The 23,267-nt window shown below is 43.1% G+C and overlaps 2 pseudogenes across 2 annotated transcripts; both read left to right on the forward strand.

Annotated features, from left to right (window-relative positions):
* Positions 1–9,983: 9,983 nt before the first annotated feature.
* Positions 9,984–11,443, forward strand: LOC148101631 (uncharacterized; annotated as a pseudogene). The gene is made up of 2 exons (XR_015719674.1): positions 9,984–10,108; positions 10,512–11,443. The product of XR_015719674.1 is annotated as an uncharacterized LOC148101631 (transcript).
* A 10,150-nt stretch (positions 11,444–21,593) lies between these two features.
* On the forward strand, positions 21,594–23,067 carry LOC148101632 (uncharacterized; annotated as a pseudogene). The gene is made up of 3 exons (XR_015719675.1): positions 21,594–21,625; positions 21,715–21,820; positions 22,220–23,067. The product of XR_015719675.1 is annotated as an uncharacterized LOC148101632 (transcript).
* Positions 23,068–23,267: the final 200 nt, after the last annotated feature.

A 23,267-nucleotide genomic window follows, 5' to 3' on the forward strand; every position in this document is an offset into this window, starting at 1 on the left:
GTGTCGCCCACAACGCCAGCAGCGATTGTTGGACTTAATCCAGGTTGATTTCTGCTCCTTAGTCAGCATCTTAAAGTTGACACATTGATCTAGGAAGTGCAGAGTGTTATTACAATACGGACAATAAGCTGTGGGCTTGTCTTGGACCTCAGAAGTGGAAGGGGATGTGGCTGAGGACCTTTGGGGGGCAGTGTTGTGTGTTGCACCATGCAGCACGGTGGTAGTCCTTTTGGTGGCTCTTTTATCTCTTTTCATGCTGCTCCTGTCTCTCGAGCTCTCCTCTACCTTTTCTGTGTGATCTCCGCCCTCTTGAATGACCAGCTCATATTCCAGCCACTCTGCAAAGTCTCTCAATGATGGTATTCCATCTTTCTGTGGGTAAAGGTAGCGGCGGAAAGCAGCACGTAGGTCTTGGGGTAGCTTCCGTGTCAATCTAGCAACATGAGACCCGCATTGCAGCTCTATGTGTCCATCTTCCCCAAGTTGCTCTAACATGCCGACCAGAGCGCGGACTCTCAGTGCAAACCTTCTGAATCCAGTTGTGTCACCTGGGCGGATGCTGGGCTCATCCATAAGCTCTGCTATCCTCTGCAGTGACAGCTGGTGCGGCTGACCGTAATGTTTAATGAGCGAGGCCATCGTGTCAGAGTAGGGGTGTGGTGAGTTACTGTAGGAGTCAGCAATTAAAAGAGCTTCCTCAAATTTAAGGTAGTCATATAAGACCTGATATTTGAACCTCTCAGTTGCATCAAAGGGGAGAATATTGTCTAGGGCAAGCCTTAATCTAGCAAACTGCCTGGGATCACCCTTCGTGAACTCTGGGATGGAGGGTGATGGTCCTCTGTAGGTCTTCTCCTTTACAGCTATGGCTGTAGTGGGAGCCAACACTTGTTCTGGGGGGAGCATGTTCGCGTCGAAACTAGGTCCAGCTAGTGATTGAGATAAGGGAGTGGACTGTGGTGCACGAGGCTGAAAGTCAGGAGCTTCAGTGACTGAGGGTTGCCGTAACTGTAGCTCTTGTAAGCGTTGGCTAAGCTCTTGTGCAATGGCTGGTAGCGGTGGAGGTGGAACAGACTGTACCTCTGGTAGATCAGGATGATCTCTCGGGAGAAAAACTGGAGGTGGTGGTACTGGCCATTCTTCAGCTGCATCCTGTGTGTAGGATATGTTGTGCTGCTCTGGTCTCAGGGGAAAAGGCTGTGTAGTTAGAGGTGTGGAGGCCCAAGTGTCATCAGCTGAAATGTAGCCCATTGGTTGCTGGGCAGAACGTAAGTGGGTGGATCCCAACGTGGTGACATTACGATCCATCTGCCTCCTCATGTCTCCTACCATCAGCTGAAGTTGCCTGTTGTCCTCCTGCAGTTGCTGCACAATGTTTATGAACTCCTGAGGGATGCTGGATGACACTGGGGTCTGTCCTGCAGCTCCAATAGAACCAGGAGTCTGGGTGAGGGGCGTCATCTTGGCGTATCCCTCTCTAGTCTGCTGTTGCTCCGATGTAGCGGTGGGTGGCAGTGTGTAGCCTGCATACTGAGTCATCCATCCTTGTGGTCGCACAGCCCTCCGTGGACGTGCACCTGCTTTCTGGGTGTCATAATCCATCTTCACTCTCTGTAATCACCTTCTCCGGCTCGAAGGACCAATTTTGTTATGATGATTTCTGATATGAGGTTCAGTTCTACAGTGGTGATCGCAGGGTGTGCACAGGTCAAGTGCCACTATGACCCTCCAGAAAATAACGAGGACAGGGGATGATCGTTCAGCTCTTTAATGGCAGATTTAGCGTGAATGTGGGTATGTGTGTGTGTGTTTCAGTCTTATGGACGCACACTCTCATTGAACCCACATAAACTGCTCCCGAGCATAACTTGTGAATTCACACTGCCTCCATGAACGCCATTTTTCATCCCAGTCAAAAACATTACTCACAAAACGGCCGCGCCCTCTAGTGGCGAGGCAGAAAACTGCATCACAGTCCTTTCCTTCAGAACAGTAGGTATTACAGGTATTGCACTGCAGTGGTTTGTATCATATCTATCTAATAGACTCCAATTTGTGCATGTAAATGGAGAGTCCTCTTCACACACTGAGGTTAATTATGGAGTTCCACAGGGTTCAGTGCTAGGACCAATTCTGTTTACATTATACATGCTTCCCCTAGGCAGCATCATTAGAAGACATAGCATACATTTTCACTGCTATGCAGATGACACCCAGCTCTATCTGTCCATAAAGCCAGATAACACACACCAATTAGTTAAACTGCAGGAATGTCTTAAAGACATAAAGACTTGGATGGCCACTAACTTTCTGCTTCTTAACTCAGATAAAACTGAGGTCATTGTACTCGGCGCTGAAAAGCTTAGAAATATGGTATCTAACCAGATTCTTACTCTGGATGGCATTACCTTGGCCTCCAGTAACACTGTGAGGAACCTTGGAGTCATTTTTGACCAGGATATGTCCTTCAACGCACATATTAAACAAATATGTAAGACTGCATTCTTCCATTTGCGCAACATCTCTAAAATTAGAAATATCCTGTCTCAGAGTGACGCTGAAAAACTAGTTCATGCATTTATTACTTCCAGGCTGGACTACTGCAATTCATTATTATCAGGATGTCCAAAAAACTCACTGAAAAGCCTTCAGTTAATCCAAAATGCTGCAGCAAGAGTACTGACAGGGACTAGAAAGAGAGAGCATATTTCTCCTGTTTTGGCTTCCCTTCATTGGCTTCCTGTTAAATCCAGAATTGAATTCAAAATCCTGCTCCTCACATACAAGGTCTTAAATAATCAGGCCCCATCTTATCTTAATGACCTTGTAGTACCATATTACCCTATTAGAGCACTTCGCTCCCACTCTGCAGGCCTACTTGTTGTTCCTAGAGTATTTAAAAGTAGAATGGGAGGGAGAGCCTTCAGTTTTCAGGCCCCTCTTCTGTGGAACCAGCTTCCAGTTTGGATTCGGGAGACAGACACTATCTCTACTGTTAAGATTAGGCTTAAAACTTTCCTTTTTGCTAAAGCATATAGTTAGGGCTGGACCAGGTGACCCTGAATCCTCCCTTAGTTATGCTGCAATAGATGTAGGCTGCCGGGGGATTCTCATGATGCATTGAGTTTTTCCTTTCCAGTCACCTTTCTCACTCACTATGTGTTAATAGACCTCTCTGTATTGAATCATATCTGTTATTAATCTCTGTCTCTCTTCCACAGCATGTCTTTTATCCTGTCTTCCTTCTCACACCCCAACCGGTCGCAGCAGATGGCCGCCCCTCCCTGAGCCTGGTTCTGCCGGAGGTTTCTTCCTGTTAAAAGGTAGTTTTTCCTTCCCACTGTCGCCAAAGTGCTTGCTCATAGGGGGTCATATGATTGTTGGGCTTTTCTCTGTATCTATGAAGCGCCTTGAGGCGACTTTTGTTGTGATTTGGCGCTATATAAATAAAATTGAATTGAATTGAATTGAATTGAACTAGCGGACGAACTCTCCTTTCCAGCACCCTGGCATAGACTTTCCCGGGTAGGCTGAGGAGTGTGATCCCCCTGTAGTTGGAACACACCCTCCGGTCCCCCTTCTTAAAGATGGGGACCACCACCCCGGTCTGCCAATCTACGGGTACTGCCCCTGATCTCCACGCAACATTGCAGAGGCGTGTCAACCAGGACAGCCCTACAACGTCCAGAGCCTTCAGGAACTCGGGGCGGACCTCATCAACACCAGGGGCTCTGCCACCAAGGAGTTGTTTAACTGCCTCAGTGACCTCGCCCCCGGAAATTGGCGGGTCATTCCCCTCATCCCCAGACTCTGCTTCCTCCTCAGAAGACGCGTCAGTGGGATTAAGGAGGTCCTTGAAGTATTCCTTCCACCGCCTGACCATTTTCTCAGTCGAAGGTCAGCAGCGCTCCGCCAGCACTATACACAGTGCAGGTAGAGCACCGCTTTCCCCTCCTGAGACGCCTGACGGTTTGCCAGAACCTCTTCGAGGCAGTCCGAAAGTCTTTTTCCATGGTCTCTCCGTACTCCTCCCACACCCGAGTTTTTGCTTCAGCCACTGCCCGAGCCGCATTCCGCTTGGCCTGTCGATACCTGTCGGCTGCCTCCGGAGTCCCACAGGCTAACCAAGCCCGATAGGACTCCTTCTTCAGCCTGGTGGCTCCCTTCACCTCTGGTGTCCACCATTTGGTTCGGGGATTACCACCACGGCAGGCACCAACCACCTTGCGGCCACAGCTCAATGCAGCAGCTTCGGCAATGGAGGCGCTGAACATGGTCCATTCGGACTCAATGTATTACTTAATATTCTTATTTATTTCATCTTTATTCGGACAATCCTAATGAGTAATGTTAAAAATATATTAGATTTTTTTCAAATTCAATTCCTAGGTCATTATTTTAAACTGCTGTGGGACGAGACAACAGGCTGATATTGGGTGTTGTTTTTGATTAAGCGTTTACTTTGGAGCAAAATTTAAATAAGACAGTAAGAACCCGCTTTGTTCATTTGAGGAACATCTCAAAACCTAGATTTATGGTGTCAATGAGTGAACTTGAGATGATATCCATGCTTTTGTCTACAAGACTCAACTATTGCAATAATCTGTTTAGTTGTCTCAACAGGAAAGGGCCGGCTCATCTTCAGGTTGTGCAAAGCTCTGCAATGAGACAACTGGAGCCCATATAACTCCCGTTTTAAAGTCACTACACTGGCTTCATTTTAAAATTCTAGTTTTAACCTTTAGAGCCCTTTCCTTTATTGCTGATTTGATTCGTATACACAACTCGTCTCATAACCTGAGGTCATGGAATCAAAACCTTTTAGTGGTCCCCCACACTTGTTTCAGAACTCGAAGGGCCCGATCTTTCCCATCTGTTGCGCAGAGACTGTGGAATCCACTTCCTCTATTTCTACAGTCTCTGAAGACCTTCAAAAAGCAGCTAAAGACATTTTTATTTCAAAAAGCTTTTAATTAGACCAGGCTTTTTAATGATGTATTTATGACTGTATTGTGTTTTTGTTTCCTCTGTTGTGAAGCACTTTGTCACATCTGTCTGTGAAAAATGCTATATAACTTTTACTTATATTCACAGGTGGGGAGACGTAAGCGGGTGAGGTGAGCCTTGAACATGAGGTTTGCCCATAGGAAGCGGAGATGGGAGTTACTGAAATAACCACTGAGAAGTCGAAAACAAATTTTCCTTCTCAAGCCATTTCCAGGCCTGAAGATCCTCTTCTTTTCAGTCTGGGGATCTGACCAGGGTGTACCCTGCCTCTTGCCCTCTTACAGCTTTAATAGACTCCAAAATTGCAACATGTATTTATGGTCATGAGCAGTGATGGGAATAATGGCATTAAAATAAACTGGTACTAACACCAGTACTTGTTTTCAGTAACTAGTAACTTAACTAATTGCTTTTTCTGCCATTACAACACCGTTACTAGCAAGAAAAAGCGGTGAAGGTGTGTTGCAGAATATAAGCTCTTTATAAGCACAGAGAAAGTACTAAACTGAGTCAATTTCAGCTTTTTTTCATTTCGTGTGTTTTATTAATAATTACATTATCTGTGTCTTTACCACACATTTGCCACACAGGTGTAGATACTGTAGGTTCAGTGAATGCTTAAATTGCTCTGATTAGAATATACTGGACATTCAAAGCTAAGATTCAGCGCACTGTGTTAGAGGCTGGGATTTGATGACTTCATCACATATACAACATTTGATCATCGTTTATGTCCAGCTGAGAATAAATCTGTGCACTCACATGTTAAATGAACTGAAATCAGTAGTGTGATCTCCAGTCTTGATATAAGGAATCAGAGAACTGACAGCTGTTAATTTAATCAGCCTGTCTCAGTTGTTTTAACTCTAAACATCACAAAGTAATGTGGTAACATCTGGACTGACGAGTTTACTGTCAGCATTTTAATCGCTAGTTTAAAGGCTGTAGGCTGCAGCCGTTGCTCTAACACTGTATAAATGTAACAGGGCTCAGTGCTGGTTCTAACAGTCTGAGCTGCTTCCAGCTTTATTTGTGAAGAGCACAGCAGCTTATAGAACACATAGCAAGCTTGTACAGCTGCGACATTAAATTTTCATAAGCTAAGATGGTCTCGATGCTCCTCTCTCTGTGTGTAGCCCCAAGGGGTTGTCCAGATTTATAGGCTGCATCCTCCTGAGGACCCAGCCTTCATGGTATACATGGTCTGGGTCCTCAGGAGGTCGGGTAGGCTGGAAGTGAGCAGCTCTGAAATTGGACGGCCTTCAGAATCGCATCAGGAGGCGACTACACACAACAAAACTATTGACTACACTACACACTAACTACACAAGATTTGCGCTAAATGTCGCAAATTTCTCACATAAAAAAAAAAAATCGCCGTCACTTGTTAAACTTCCCCCCTTCCTAAACCACTAAATGCTATGTTGCCATATCATCTCTTGATTGGTCGACATGGTACATTTTTCGACCAAGAGGAAAGGGTGGGTTTTTTGGTTTTGTCTTCGCTCACAGGTGGAGAGTGCTTTATGGCGTTTTCGTTATGAAACACAGTTTTTACCGTTTCTTCCAGCAGTAAATATAAACAACGACAGTATTCAGGAAGAAAACCAAACATTGCAGATATTTTTATCATAACTCTGGTTTTACGTGGCCGATCAACACAATTTAAAAACTGGTATCAAGTCCACACTTCTTCCGTCAGTTGTTCCGTCTGTCCTGCTCACATCTCCAATGGTTGTACACGTTGTCATTAACGTGGCTTCACTACACATCAGCCGCTTTGCTAAAACACCGGTGTCGGCACATAAGGACGCTGTCATAGCCTGTCAACCACGTTGATTAGCTGCGTATATACGAAAGTGAATCGCATTATTGGCTGGACTATGGGATAAGGTGGCATCGTTCTGATCAGCCAGTCACTTACTGACTAATACTGCAAAACAAAATTGTTAAAGTTTAATTTTTTCTTGTGCGCAACACAGATTTTCTGCACGCAGAGACCGCGCCAGCGGTGCGCAATTGCACACGCAGCTTAGAGGGAACATTGGCTGCGCAATTGTTGGAAACTGGAATTAGCTGGGCTATGCTATGATTTGTCACGGCCTTTGTCGTGTGGCTGTAACGTAATCGGCATACAAATGCGACCTCAGGAGGACGCGGCTCATGAATTTGGACACCCCCCCCAAATGTAGCTTCTGAGTCACGTGACCGCACAGCAACGAATCACAGCAGAGCAGAAAATGGGGCGGAGCAAAGCGTGTGTGCAAGAGAGGAGTCGAGCAGAGAGAGCTGCTTTTTCATGAAACGGGAGTAAAGTAGTGAACTTAGAGGAGAGAAACAAACTAAAGTATCGATCATATACCACTACCAACGTCCTGATCGATATCTGCATCGATCTGCCCACCCTTGTCTCCTGGATCGTAGCTGAGATCAGCGTGAACCACGTGGGTCTCTGCTCCCTGATCTGTTTCCTGTGTTTGGAAAGAGTTCCAGCTTCATCACGGAGTTTCTCTCGGTTTGTGGGCTCATCTAAAGGTAAGCACCGAGCTAACTTTACTGTGAGTTCAGTTCATGTTGAGTTTAGCTCCTGAATGAGGTCTTCTGCTGCTCTCCTCGGTGTCTGTTCACAGTTTATTGTGAACACGTTGAGAGAAGAGTGAGAGAGTGTTTGGAGAAAAACACCAACTAATCATTAGCTCAGCGTGCTGGGAGAAGTTGGAGCAGAAAAGTCTTTTCATTGTCCCTGCAGCTGTTTTTCTGCCTGCACCAAACCTCTACAGCCTCATTTCTATTTCCCGCGTTGACTACATCCACGATTAAAAGACCTCACGCGCCTACAGCGTTGTGTCCGGTTCAATGTGTGCTCGCTGTTCATTGTGCCTTTAGGTGCAGCTGCCCGTACTCACAAAGAAAGTTTTGGTTTGATTCTTCTTTGCTGAGATCAACATTTCTGAAACAACTTTTTTGTGTTTTTGATGCAGTGTTTTGTATAATTCCGTCATTATTTTATACCAAACGTAAAGAAGTCCAGCCGCTTTCTTTCTAAGCTCCTTAGACTACGATGACCTGTATGACTGAGAACCTTCAGAGAAATTGTTGAACAACATGACACTAACATCACATTTTCCATCTGTATTGTTGCGAGCCTTGTATACCGATAAGATAAATAGATAAGACGAGGCCAAAAAAACTGATGCGCCCACATTTTGGGAGAGCTGCATGTGTTTTACTGAATCAGGAAACAGACACACACAGTGCAGTGCGGACTTAAATCCACACGTGGCAGCACTGAAAGTACGAGAGAGACCTTTAACCTTTGAACCTGTCCCTTATAGAGAAGGAAAACAATCACAAAAGTACCCAGTGACTGTGCTGAACAATACTGGTTGGGATTGTAAAAAAGTTAAATAAATAAAGACATAAAAATGTAAGCATTTTAAAATGTCTGCCTCTACAAAAAGGAATGGGATGGTATTGTGATTTTGGGAGAAAATGTCACATTGTTAAAGCCATACAACTTGAAAATGATCACAAATGTACCGAGAACACGTTTAATGTTTGCAGGTAACAAGGTGATTTTAATTATGTAGTTTTGAATATCTGCTGATGCAGCCATGAATGTGGAAATTATGTGATTTCTGAATGTAATAATTTCCCTTTTCTGAAGACTGCTTCAACAAAAATGCAGGTTTAATAGTTAATGATGGTTGATAACAGCTTGGTTATTGTACTGTATAATTAACTTATAAATTCGTAAGTATGTAATATATCAGTGTGTATTTTCTGTTTCCCTTTTAGTTGTTGTAAAACTTGAACGCTGTCACAGATGGTCTTGGTGATGTGTTAAATAAAGGAATTTTGTGTTATAATCGAGTACCACCTAATGTGTGTGGGATCGTTATAGGAATGTGGTCAATTGGGGTCCTTAGCGACAAGTAAAGCACTATACAAATACAGGCCATTTTACCATTTTTATTGAATTTTAATTACATTTGCAGATTGTTTCGGTGGAGTTTAATAAACTCCTTGCTATCTAAAATATAACAGCACACTGGAGTAAATTCTCGAGCATCTCACACTTCTGATAATCAGCTGTCTGTATTTGTATTTATTGGGGGGGAAAGTATTTGTATTTGAGTAAAATTCAAGCTGGGCATAAAAATCAATTTTTTGCGTTACGCTTGTAATTAATGTTATAGTGTAAGTATTCTTTAATTATATCCATTATAGCAACTATGGATAGGCAGTATTGAATTTTTTTCCATAAATCCAGCAATGAACATGTAACGTCACTGAAAAGAAAATAACATAACAGCCATTGCCTCAACCATGGTTAAACCAACAACTAAGGTTAACCTTAGCATAGCTAAGGTAACTGGCCTATAACCTACATAACCTAAGTAACCTAAATGTACCATATAGCTCGCACAAGTGCATACAATTCGACACAATCATTGTTTTAACCTTATACCGAACTTTATCGTTACTCTGTCAACAGCCTGTTGTCTAAATTACCAAGCTAACAGAGCTAACAGAGTGAACATAAGAGCACCCGAATGCAGACGTCAATAATGCAGCGTAATGAAATAATGTCCAGATCTTCGCGAAACCTTTAAACTGCCTCCAGAACACAGTTAAGGTCCCAAAAAAATCTATTGAACAAAAATAGTGATGCAGTTCAGTTTCTTCGCTCAGCCGAGCCGCTCGTCTGTTGCTGTGTGGAGCAGCCTGTGTCAGTCACCTCTGTCACACGTCACTCATCCAGTACTGTTCTGCAGTCTCTCAAGGAAACTCAGCTGTTTCATGTAAAGTTTTCCCTTGTTTCCAAATATAAATATTTTTTAAGTATTTGTTCGAAATAAATATTTGTAAAAAATGATTTTTTTGGTTTTGTGTGCATTTCCGAATGGAAACACTGAGGAGTGTAGTAATGTTTATTTGCTCTGCTTCTTCTTGTCAGGGATAAAATACATATCTATACTTTTTGTGTCCCAGCTGAGTAACAGGAGGAGAAGAGTCTGGTGGAGCAGCAGAGGAACAGTTTCAGCCATTTGGACTCAGCTCAGCCACTACAGAGGAAACAATGACTTCAACACAGGAGGTGAGAAAAATATCTCAGTTACACTGTTATTGAAACTGTGTGCACAGCTGGTTGTTAACAGCAGCTTTATCTTTTCCATCCTGGGCTCCTCCATAAATACAGAATCTACATTCCCAAACAGAAACCACAGAAGTTACAAGAAAATACAAAGATCATATTTTATCAGCACACATTGAAACAACAACATCATCAGTTGAACTCACAATATTTTTATAACATAAAAGATTTTCTCCTTTGACAACTCTCATTGTAGCACATCATTGTAATGTGATACTATCACCAGAAGGTGGTGGTAACACACCTACAATGTGTTTGTTGACTCTTTGATTCCACTAATGGAGTTTCAGTTTGTTCCACGACTGCATTTAACTCACTGCCTCTGTTTGTATCTCTGTCACTGCAGGACCAACATGGAGCGAGAAGTCAGCGCTCTCAGGAGGCCGACAAACCTCACAGAAGAAAGGGAGAGAAAAAATACAGCTGTGATGAATGTGGGAAGGATTTTACCCAGTCTGGGAGCTTAAAAAGACACCAACTCATCCACAGTGGATTTAAAGCATACACCTGTGACTTGTGTGGAAAATCTTTTACCAAGGCTGGAAGCTTAAAAACACACCAACTTATCCACAGTGGAACTAAACCGTACAGCTGTGACTTGTGTGGAAAATCTTTTACCCAGGCTCGAAGCTTAAAAACACACCAACTCATCCACAGTGGAACTAAACCGTACAGCTGTGAGTTGTGTGGAAAATCTTTTACCCAGGCTCGAAGCTTAAAAACACACCAACTCATCCACAGTGGAACTAAACCGTACAGCTGTGAGTTGTGTGGAAAATCTTTTACCCACGCTGGAAGCTTAAAAACACACCAACTCATCCACAGTGGAATTAAAGCTTACAGCTGTGACTTGTGTGGAAAATCTTTTACTACGCCTGGACACTTAAAAAGACACCAACTCGTCCACAGTGGAGTTAAAGCGTACAGCTGTGATCAGTGTGGTAAAGCTTTTGCTCACAGTACATGCTTACAGTGTCATCAAGTTACCCACTCTGGAATTAAAGCGTACAGATGTGACATTTGTGGAAAAACTTTCAGTCGCCAAGGGGACCTAAATAGACACCAACGCATTCACACTGGACATAATGTTTATTTCTGTGATCAGTGTGGAAAACTCTTTACAACAGATGCACAGTTACAACAACACATGTTTACCCACAATGAAGAGAGACCTTATAAATGTGACCTGTGTGATAAGACTTTCAAATCTCCAAATTCCCTGAGAAAACACCAACAGATCCACACCAGAAAGTAACTCTACAAGTGCAGTTACTGTGAGGTATGTATTTATATTTTTATCTTCTTATTTTAGACTGAGTGTTTGGAACAAGTCAGATCAGTAAACTTATGGAGTTATATTGGATGAATTGATTGAAAAAATGCGTTATTTTCGTCCAGTAAGCTGAGTGTTATTAGTAGAAGCAAGTATCACAGTTGTTATAGGTTAATAGGACTTGGGTTCACCTTTTCTCTAATCAAAATAAAAAAGTAAACAGAAAACAAACATAAACATAAGAAGAAGAACTTTATTTATGAAGCGCTTTCAGACAAAGTTCTGTACAGCTATTTAAAAATAAATAAATAAATAAAAGTGATGCATAGCAATAAAAGTTAAAAACAATAATTAAAACAATAAGTCTTCAACTTAGCTTTAAAAACCTCCACAGAGGCTCCACTAATATCTTGAGGGAGGTTCTTCCACAAAAACGGGGCACAAAAAGAAAAAGCACGCTCCCCCAATAGTTTTTTTCTGGTTCTAGAAACTTTTGAATGACCAGAATCCTGGGATCGGAGAACATGGGATGGAAGATAAGGGTTCAAAAGATCAGAGAGGTATGAAGGTGCCAAACCATTTAAAGCCTTGTAGGTGAGCAGCAGGACCTTAAAATCTGTCGAACCTCACAAGGTAGCCAATGAAGTGATTTCAATAAAGGGGTATTGTGCTCAAATGTTCCAGTTTTAGTTCAAATGTGAGCAGCTGCATTTTGCACCATCTGTAAACCTCTAAAACCTTTCTTTGGTAGCCCAGAAAGGAGAGCGTTACAATAATCGATACGTGAAGACACAAATGCGTGGAGAAGAACCTCTGCGGTGTTTGATGAAACTTGTCTGATTTTAGCTATGTTCCTCAAATGACAAAAGGCGGTCTTTGTTATCTCTTTTACATGAGACTCGAAGGAGAGCGCCATGTCGAACCACACGCCCAAGTTTTTAACCTTGTCCCTGCAATTTATGACATAGTCATCAATTTTCAAGATTCAATTCAGTTTTATTTATATAACGCCGAATCACAACAACAGTCGCCTCAAGGTGTTTTATATTGTACAGTAGATTCTACAATAATAGATACAGAGAAAATCCCAACAATCATATGACCCCCTATGAACAAGCATTTTGGCGACAGTGGGAAGGAAAAACTGGTACTGTAGAAAACTTATACAGTACCAGTGCTTGTTGCTGTTCCTCTACATCAAATACATTAAATTGGGAGATGCTCTTTGTTTCAGGCGATGTTCAGGATAAAAATGTTGAAGGAATTCCCTGACTTACTGTGTTTGTGTCTTTGTTTAGAAGCAGAGCGACACAGATGGATCCACTTCTCAACCCTGTCGTCACTGTGGTGGTGGGAAAGAGTTTCACTGTGACCTTTGTGGAAAAACGTTCAATTACCAGAAAGCCTGAAAATACATCAGCGTAGACACACTGGAGATAAAATGAATTACTGCAAAGAATGTGAGAGAGGCTTCCCCACACCGAGTGAATTAAAAAAACACGAACTCTGTAAGAGTGGGGTTAAAAAGCACGATTGTGACCAATGTGGGTCATCCTTCACCACTATTAGCCAGCTTAAGAGACATGAACGAATCCACACAGGAGAGAAACCATACAACTGTAGACACTGTGACAGAAGCTTCTCATTTTTAACTCATCGTAACACCAAGAGCTACATCTGTGTCCAATGTGACAAAATCCTCAGGAATCTCTGTTCATATTCCAAACACAAACGTTCCCACGCTGCAAATAAACTGTTTCACTGTTACCATTGTGCAAAAAACATGTACTTACATAAACCTCTCTTTTTGGCAAATACTGGACATCTGTTTTTGGCAGACCATAAATTTGGCACAACGCCAGCGCCCTGGACTTGTGATGTCAAGTTAAATTAATGCATCACGTTGGTACCTGGTAATGTTTATGTGAGCTTCGCTGTCAGAAACACCCCAGGATGATGCTTGCTAAGCGAATAGCATTTCAGTCTTGTTAGCCAATGAGTGAAATGCGACAGCAAACTATAAAACAAGAGGAGCGACACGTCTCCTAGTTTGTTTGTCCACCCCCACTCCTCAAATTTGCGTGTTGGACCACACAGGTATTTAACTATATATGTAATCAGTTAAACTGTGTAATTGACATAAAGACTTCCTGATATACAACAATTGTTTTGTTCAGTTTTACTGTAATTAAGCACAGTTGTATATATGATCCTGTAAAGAGCCTCATGCACGTCTCACATGGCTGCAGTCGTGACAGAGCTTTAGCAGGTTATCAGCAGCAGGAACATCATCCTAAAGATGAGACCAGCTCCAGGGCGACATGCAATTGTCAATTCATGAACTGAATCATCTGTAAACGTTTGGAATTTGTTGTTTTGGACTGGAAAATAAAATATTTTTGATTTAATTTGAATCTTTATTTAAACGTACGCCAGAGACCATTTTTAATTTCCTGTTTGCAAACTTTTTTTGTTTAAATACTACTGGAACTTTAATCTGTATTACTTCCATCCATCTTCATCCGCTTTATCCGGGGCCGGGTCGCGGGGGCAGCAGCCTAAGCAAAGAGGCCCAGACCTCCCTCTCCCCAACCACCTCCTCCAGCTCATCCGGGGGAACACCAAGACGTTCCCAGGCCAGCCGAGAGATATAATCTCTCCAGCGTGTCCTGGGTCTGCCCCTGGGGCTCCTCCCGGTGGGACATGCCTGGAACACCTCACCCAGGAGGCGCCCAGGAGGCATCCTTGTCAGATGCCCAAACCACCTCAGCTGGCTCCTTTCGACGTGGAGCAGCAGCGGCTCTACTCTGAGCCCCTCCCGGATGGCCGAACTTCTCACCCTATCTCTAAGGGAGAGGCCAGCCACCCTTCGGAGGAAGCTCATTTCTGCCGCTTGTATCCGCGAGCTCGTCCTTTCGGTCACTACCCACAGCTCGTGGCCATAGGTGAGGGTAGGGACGTAGATCGACCGGTAAATTGAGAGCTTCGCTTTTACACTCAGCTCCCTCTTCACCACGACGGACCGGTGCAGCGTCTGCATTACTGCAGCTGCAGCCCCAATCCATCTGTCGATCTCCGGCTCCCTTCTCCCATCACTCGCGAACAAGACCCCGAGATACTTGAACTCCTCAACTTGGGGCAGGACCTCATCCCCGACCCGGAGTGGGCACTCCACCCTTTTCTGGCTGAGAACCATGGCCTCAGATTTGGAGGTGCTGATCCTCATTCCCGCTGCTTCACACTCGGCTGCGAACCGCTCCAGTGCGAGCTGGAGGCCCTCACCCGATGAAGCCAACAGAACCACATCATCCGCAAAAATCAGAGATGAGATCCTGAGGCCACCAAAGCGAAAGCCCTCCGCCACTTGGCTGTGCCTAGAAATCCTGTCCATAAAAATTATGAACAGAACCGGTGACAAAGGGCAGCCCTGGCGGAGCCCATCACCCACCGGGAACGAGTCCGACTTATTGCCGGCAATGCGAACCAAGCTCTTGCAACGGTTGTATAGGGATCGAATGGCCCGTAGCAATGGGCTACCCCACCCCATACTCCCGCAACACCTCCCACAGGACACCCCGAGGGACACGGTCGAATGCCTTCTCCAAGTCCACAAAACACATGTAGACTGGTTGGGCAAACTCCCATGCACCCTCAAGTATCCTCGAGAGGATAAAGAGCTGGTCCAGTGTTCCGCGACCAGGACGAAAACCGCATTGTTCCTCCTGCATCAGAGGTTCGACTAGCGGACGAACTCTCCTTTCCAGCACCCTGGCATAGACTTTCCCGGGGAGGCTGAGGAGTGTGATCCCCCTGTAGTTGGAACACACCCTCCGGTCCCCCTTCTTAAAGATGGGGACCACCACCCCGGTCTGCCAATCCACGGGTACTGCCCCTGATCTCCACGCAACATTGCAGAGGCGTGTCAACCAGGACAGCCCTACAATGTCCAGAGCCTTCAGGAACTCGGGGCGGAGCTCATCAACACCAGGGGCTCTGCCACCAAGGAGTTGTTTAACTGCCTCAGTGACCTCGCCCCCGGAAATTGGCGGGTCATTCCCCTCATCCCCAGACTCTGCTTCCTCCTCGGAAGACGCGTCAGTGGGATTAAGTAGGTCCTCAAAGTATTCCTTCCACCGCCTGACAATTTTCTCAGTCGAAGGTCAGCAGCGCTCCGCCAGCACTATACACAGTGCAGGTAGAGCACCGCTTTCCCCTCCTGAGACGCCTGACGGTTTGCCAGAACCTCTTCGAGGCAGTCCGAAAGTCTTTTTCCATGGCCTCTCCGAACTCCTCCCACACCCGAGTTTTTGCTTCAGCCACTGCCCGAGCCGCATTCCGCTTGGCCTGTCGATACCTGTCGGCTGCCTCCGGAGTCCCACAGGCTAACCAAGCCCGACAGGACTCCTTCTTCAGCCTGGTGGCTCCCTTCACCTCTGGTGTCCACCATTTGGTTCGGGGATTACCACCACGGCAGGCACCAACCACCTTGCGGCCGCAGCTCAATGCAGCAGCTTCGGCAATGGAGGCGCTGAACATGGTCCATTCGGACTCAATGTATTACTTAATATTCTTATTTATTTCATTTTTATTCGTACAATCCTAATGAGTAATGTTAAAAATACATTAGATTTTTTTCAAATTCAATTCCTAGGTCATTATTTTAATCTGCTGTGGGACGAGACAACAGGCTGATATTGGGTGTTGTTTTTGATTAAGCGTTTACTTTGGAGCGAAATTTAAATAAGACAGTAAGAACCCGCTTTGTTCATTTGAGGAACATCTCAAAACCTAGATTTATGGTGTCAATGAGTGAACTTGAGATAATATCCATGCTTTTGTCTACAAGACTCAACTATTGCAATAATCTGTTTAGTTGTCTCAACAGGAAAGGGCCGGCTCATCTTCAGGTTGTGCAAAGCTCTGCAATGAGACAACTGGAGCCCATATAACTCCCGTTTTAAAGTCACTACACTGGCTTCATTTTAAAATTCTAGTTTTAACCTTTAGAGCCCTTTCCTTTATTGCTGATTTGATTCGTATACACAACTCTTCTCATAACCTGAGGTCATGGAATCAAAACCTTTTAGTGGTCCCCCACACTTGTTTCAGAACTCGAAGGGACCGATCTTTCCAATCTGTTGCGCAGAGACTGTGGAATGCACTTCCTCTATTTCTACAGTCTCTGAAGACCTTCAAAAAGCAGCTAAAGACATTTTTATTTCAAAAAGCTTTTAATTAGACCAGGCTTTTTAATGATGTATTTATGACTGTATTGTGTTTTTGTTTCCTCTGTTGTGAAGCACTTTGTCACATCTGTCTGTGAAAAATGCTATATAACTTTTACTTATATTCACAGGTGGGGAGACGTAAGCGGGCGAGGTGAGCCTTGAACATGAGGTTTGCCCATAGGAAGCGGAGATGGGAGTTACTGAAATAACCACTGAGAAGTCGAAAACAAATTTTCCTTCTCAAGCCATTTCCAGGCCTGAAGATCCTCTTCCTTTCAGTCTGGGGATCTGACCAGGGTGTGCCCTGCCTCTTGCCCTCTTACAGCTTCAATAGACTCCAAAATTGCAACATGTATTTATGGTCATGAGCAGTGATGGGAATAATGGCATTAAAATAAACAGTGGTACTAACACCAGTACTTGTTTTCAGTGACTAGTAACTTAACTAATTGCTTTTTCTGCCATTACAACACCGTTACTAGCAAGAAAAAGCGGTGAAGGTGTGTTGCAGAATATAAGCTCTTTATAAGCACAGAGAAAGTACTAAACTGAGTCAATTTCAGCTTTTTTTCATTTCGTGTGTTTTATTAATAATTACATTATCTGTGTCTTTACCACACATTTGCCACACAGGTGTAGATACTGTAGGTTCAGTGAATGCTGAAATTGCACTGATTAGAATATTCTGGACATTCAAAGCTAAGATTCAGCGCACTGTGTTAGAGGCTGGGATTTGATGAATTCATCACATATACAACCTTTGATCATCATTTATGTCCAGTTGAGAATCTGTGCACTCACATGTTAAATGAACTGAAATCAGTAGTGTGATCTCCAGTCTTGATATAAGGAATCGGAGAACTTACAGCTGTTCATTTTAATCAGCCTGTCTCAGTTGTTTGAACTCTAAACATCACAAAGTAATGTGGTAACATCTGGACTGACGAGTTTACTGTCAGCATTTTAATCGCTAGTTTAAAGGCTGTAGGCTGCAGCCGTTGCTCTAACACTGTATAAATGTAACAGGCCTCAGTGCTGGTTCTAACAATCTGAGCTGCTTCCAGCTTTATTTGTGAAGAGCACAGCAGCTTACAGAACACATAGCAAGCTCGTACAGCTGCGACATTAAATTTTCATAAGCTAAGATGGTCTCGATGCTCCTCTCTCTGTGTGTAGCCCCAAGGGGTTGTCCAGATTTATAGGCTGCATCCTCCTGAGGACCCAGCCTTCACGGTACACGTGGTCTGGGTCCTCAGGAGGCCGGGTAGGCCGGAAGTGAGCAGCTCTGAAATTGGACGGCCTTCAGAATCGCATCAGGAGGCGACTACACACAACAAAACTATTGACTACACTACACACTAACTACACAAGATTTGCGCTAAATGTCGCAAATTTCTCACATAAAAAAAAAAAATCACTTGTTAAACTTCCCCCCTTCCTAAACCACTAAATGCTATGTTGCCATATCATCTTTTGATTGGTCAACATGGTACATTTTTCGACCAATAGGAAAGGGTGGGGTTTTTTGGTTTTGTCTTCGCTCACAGGTGGAGAGTGCTTTATGGCATTCTGCTTATGAAACGCAGTTTTTACCGTTTCTTCCTGCAGTAAATATAAACAACGACAGTATTCAGGAAGAAAACCAAACATTGCAGATATTTTTATCATAACTCTGGTTTTACGTGGCCGATCAACACAATTTAAAAACTGGTATCAAGTCCACACTTTTTCCGTCAGTTGTTCGTCTGTCCTGCTCACATCTCCAATGGTTGTACACGTTGTCATTAACGTGGCTTCACTCCACATCAGCCGCTTTGCTAAAACACCGGTGTCGGCACATAAGGACGCTGTCATAGCCTGTCAACCACGTTGATTAGCTGCGTATATACGAATGTGAATCGCATCATTGGCTGGACTTTGGGATAAGGTGGCATCGTTCTAATCAGCCAGTCAGTCACTGACTAACACTGCAAAACAAAATTGTTAAAGTTTTAATTTTTTTTGTGCGCAACACAGATTTTCTGTGCACAGAGACCGTGCCAGCAGTGCGCAATTGCGCAGCTTAGAGGGAACATTGGCTGCGCAATTGTTGGAAACTGGAATTAGCTGGGCTATGCTGTGATTTGTCACGGCCTTTGTCGTGTGGCTGTAACGTAATCGGCATACAAATGCGACCTCAGGAGGACGCGGCTCATGAATTTGGACACCCCCTAAATGTAGCTTCTCAGTCACGTGACCGCACAGAAACGAATCACAGCAGACCAGAAAAGGGGGCGGAGCAAAGCGTGTGTGCAGGAGAGGAGTCGAGCAGAGAGAGCTGCTTTTTCATGAAACGGGAGTAAAGTAGTGAACTTAGAGGAGAGAAACAAACTAAAGTATCGATCATAAACCACTACCAACGTCCTGATCGATATCTGCATCGATCTGCCCACCCTTGTCTCCTGGATCGTAGCTGAGATCAGCGTGAACCACGTGGGTCTCTGCTCCCTGATCTGTTTCCTGTGTTTGGAAAGAGTTCCAGCTTCATCACGGAGTTTCTCTCGGTTTGTGGGCTCATCTAAAGGTAAGCACCGAGCTAACTTTACTGTGAGTTCAGTTCATGTTGAGTTTAGCTCCTGAATGAGGTCTTCTGCTGCTCTCCTCGGTGTCTGTTCACAGTTTATTGTGAACACGTTGAGAGAAGAGTGAGAGAGTGTTTGGAGAAAAACAGCAACTAATCATTAGCTCAGCATGCTGGGAGAAGTTGGAGCAGAAGTCTTTTCATTGTCCCTGCAGCTGTTTTTCTGCCTGCACCAAACCTCTACAGCCTCATTTCTATTTCCCGCGTTGACTACATCCACGATTAAAAGACCTCACGCGCCTGCAGCGTTGTGTCCGGTTCAATGTGTGCTCGCTGTTCATTGTGCCTTTAGGTGCAGCTGCCCGTACTCACAAAGAAAGTTTTGCTTTGATTCTTCTTTGCTGAGATCAACATATCTGAAACAACTTTTTTGTGTTTTTGATGCAGTGTTTTGTATAATTCCGTCATTATTTTATACCAAACTTAAAGAAGTCCAGCCGCTTTCTTTCTAAGCTCCTTAGACTACGATGACCTGTGTGACTGAGAACCTTCAGAGAAATTGTTGAACAACATGACACTAACATCACATTTTCCATTTGTATTGTTGCGAGCCTTGTATACCGATAAGATAAATAGATAAGACGAGGCCAAAAAACTGATGCGCCCACATTTTGGGAGAGCTGCATGTGTTTTACTGAATCAGGAAACAGACACACACAGTGCAGTGCGGACTTAAATCCACACGTGGCAGCACTGAAAGTACGAGAGAGACCTTTAACCTTTGAACCTGTCCCTTATAGAGAAGGAAAACAATCACAAAAGTACCCAGTGACTGTGCTGGACAATACTGGTTGGGATTGTAAAAAAGTTAAATAAATAAAGACATAAAAATGTAAGCATTTTAAAATGCCTGCCTCTACAAAAAGGAATGGGATGGTATTGTGATTTTGGGAGAAAATGTCACATTGTTAAAGCCATACAACTTGAAAATGATCACAAATGTACCGAGAACACGTTTAATGTTTGCAGGTAACAAGGTGATTTTAATTATGTAGTTTTGATTATCTGCTGATGCAGCCATGAATGTGGAAATTATGTGATTATGTGAAGACTGCTTCAACAAAAATGCAGGTTTAATAGTTAATGATGGTTGATAACAGCTTGGTTATTGTACTGTATAATTAACTTATAAATTCGTAAGTATGTAATATATCAGTGTGTATTTTCTGTTTCCCTTTTAGTTGTTGTAAAACTTGAACGCTGTCACAGATGGTCTTGGTGATGTGTTAAATAAAGGAATTTTTTGTTATAATCGAGTACCACCTAATGTGTGTGGGATCGTTATAGGAATGTGGTCAATTGGGGTCCTTAGGGACAAGTAAAGCACTATACAAATACAGGCCATTTACCATTTTTATTGAATTTTAATTACATTCTTTACATGTTTCGGTGAAGTTTAATAAACTCCTTGTTATCTAAAATATAACAGGACACCGGAGTAAATTCTCGAGCATCTCACACTTCTGATAATCAGCTGTCTGTATTTGTATTTATTGGGGGGGAAAGTATTTGTATTTGTATTTGAGTAAAATTCAAGCTGGGCATAAAAATCAATTTTTTGCGTTACGCTTGTAATTAATGTTATAGTGTAAGTATTCTTTAATTATATCCATTATAGCAACTATGGATAGGCAGTATTAGTTGAATTTTTTTCCATAAATCCAGCAATGAACATGTAACGTCACTGAAAAGAAAATAACATAACAGCCATTGCCTCAACCATGGTTAAACCAGCAACTAAGGTTAACCTTAGCATAGCTAAGGTAACTGGCCTATAACCTACATAACCTAAGTAACCTAAATGTACCATATAGCTCGCACAAGTGCATACAATTCGACACTATCATTGTTTTAACCTTATACCGAACTTTATCGTTACTCTGTCAACAGCCTGTTGTCTAAATTACCAAGCTAACAGAGCTAACAGAGTGAACATAAGAGCACCCGAATGCAGACGTCAATAATGCAGCGTAATGAAATAATGTCCCGATCTTCACAAAACCTATAATCTGCCTCCAGAACACAGTTAAGGTCCCAAAAAATCTATTGAACAAAAATAGTGATGCAGTTCAGTTTCTTCGCTCAGCCGAGCCGCTCGTCTGTTGCTGTGTGGAGCAGCCTGTGTCAGTCACCTCTGTCACACATCCAGTACTGTTCTGCAGTCTCTCAAGGAAACTGTTTCATGTAAAGTTTTCCCTTGTTTCCAAATATAAATATTTTTTTAAGTATTTGTTCAAAATAAATATTCGTAAAAAATGATTTTTTTGGTTTTGTTTTTTGTTTTTTTGTGTGCCTTTCAGAATACTGTATTCCGGTTCGGCTCCACCCCTCCTTCATAGGTATTGTTGTCACTGAGTGTAGTAATGGTTATTTGCTCTGCTTCTTCTTGTCAGGGATAAAATACACATCTATACTTTTTGTGTCCCAGCTGAGTAACAGGAGGAGAAGAGTCTGGTGGAGCAGCAGAGGAACAGTTTCAGCCATTTGGACTCAGCTCAGCCACTACAGAGGAAACAATGACTTCAACACAGGAGGTGAGAAAAATATCTCAGTTACACTGTTATTGAAACTGTGTGCACAGCTGGTTGTTAACAGCAGCTTTATCTTTTCCATCCTGGGCTCCTCCATACAGAATCTACATTCACAAACAGAAACCACAGAAGTTACAAGAAAATACAAAGATCATATTTTATCAGCACACATTGAAACAACAACATCATCAGTTGAACTCACAATATTTTTATGACATAAAAGATTTTCTCCTTTGACAACTCTCATTGTAGCACATCATTGTAATGTGATAATATCACCAGAAGGTGGTGGTAACACACCTACAACGTGTTTGTTGACTCTTTGATTCCACTAATGGAGTTTCAGTTTGTTCCACGACTGCATTTCACTCACTGCCTCTGTTTGTATCTCTGTCACTGCAGGACCAACATGGAGCGAGAAGTCAGCGCTCTCAGGAGGCCGACAAACCTCACAGAAGAAAGGGAGAGAAAAAATACAGCTGTGATGAGTGTGGGAAGGATTTTACCCGGGCTGGAAGCTTAAAAACACACCAACGTATCCACAGTGGAGTTAAACCGTACAGCTGTGACTTGTGTGGAAAGTTCTTTACCCAGGCTCGAAACTTAAAAACACACCAACTCATCCACAGTGGAACTAAACCGTACAGCTGTGAGTTGTGTGGAAAATCTTTTACCCAGGCTGGAAGCTTAAAAACACACCAACTCATCCACAGTGGAATTAAAGCTTACAGCTGTGACTTGTGTGGAAAATCTTTTACCCAGGCTGGAACCTTAAAAACACACCAACTCATCCACAGTGGAATTAAAGCTTACAGCTGTGACTTGTGTGGAAAATCTTTTACTACGCCTGGACACTTAAAAAGACACCAACTCGTCCACAGTGGAGTTAAAGCGTACAGCTGTGATCAGTGTGGTAAAGCTTTTGCTCACAGTACATGCTTACAGTGTCATCAAGTTACCCACTCTGGAATTAAAGCGTACAGATGTGACATTTGTGGAAAAACTTTCAGTCGCCAAGGGGACCTAAATAGACACCAACGCATTCACACTGGACATAATGTTTATTTCTGTGATCAGTGTTGGAAACCGTTTACAACAGATGTACAGTTACAACAACACATGTTTACCCACAGTGAGGAGAGACCTTATAAATGTGACCTGTGTGATAAGACTTTCAAATCTCCAAATTCCCTGAGAATACACCAACAGATCCACACCAGAAAGTAACTCTACAAGTGCAGTTACTGTGAGGTATGTATTTATATTTTTATCTTCTTATTTTAGACTGAGTGTTTGGAACAAGTCAGATCAGTAAACTTATGGAGTTATATTGGATGAATTGATTGAAAAAATGCGTTATTTTCGTCCAGTAAGCTGAGTGTTATTAGTAGAAGCAAGTATCACAGTTGTAGGTGATAGGTTAATAGGACTTGGGCTCACCTTTTCTCTA

Source organism: Neolamprologus brichardi, chromosome 9 (assembly GCF_056152115.1).
Source record: "Neolamprologus brichardi isolate AB-2024 chromosome 9, ASM5615211v1, whole genome shotgun sequence".
NCBI lineage: Eukaryota > Metazoa > Chordata > Actinopteri > Cichliformes > Cichlidae > Neolamprologus > Neolamprologus brichardi.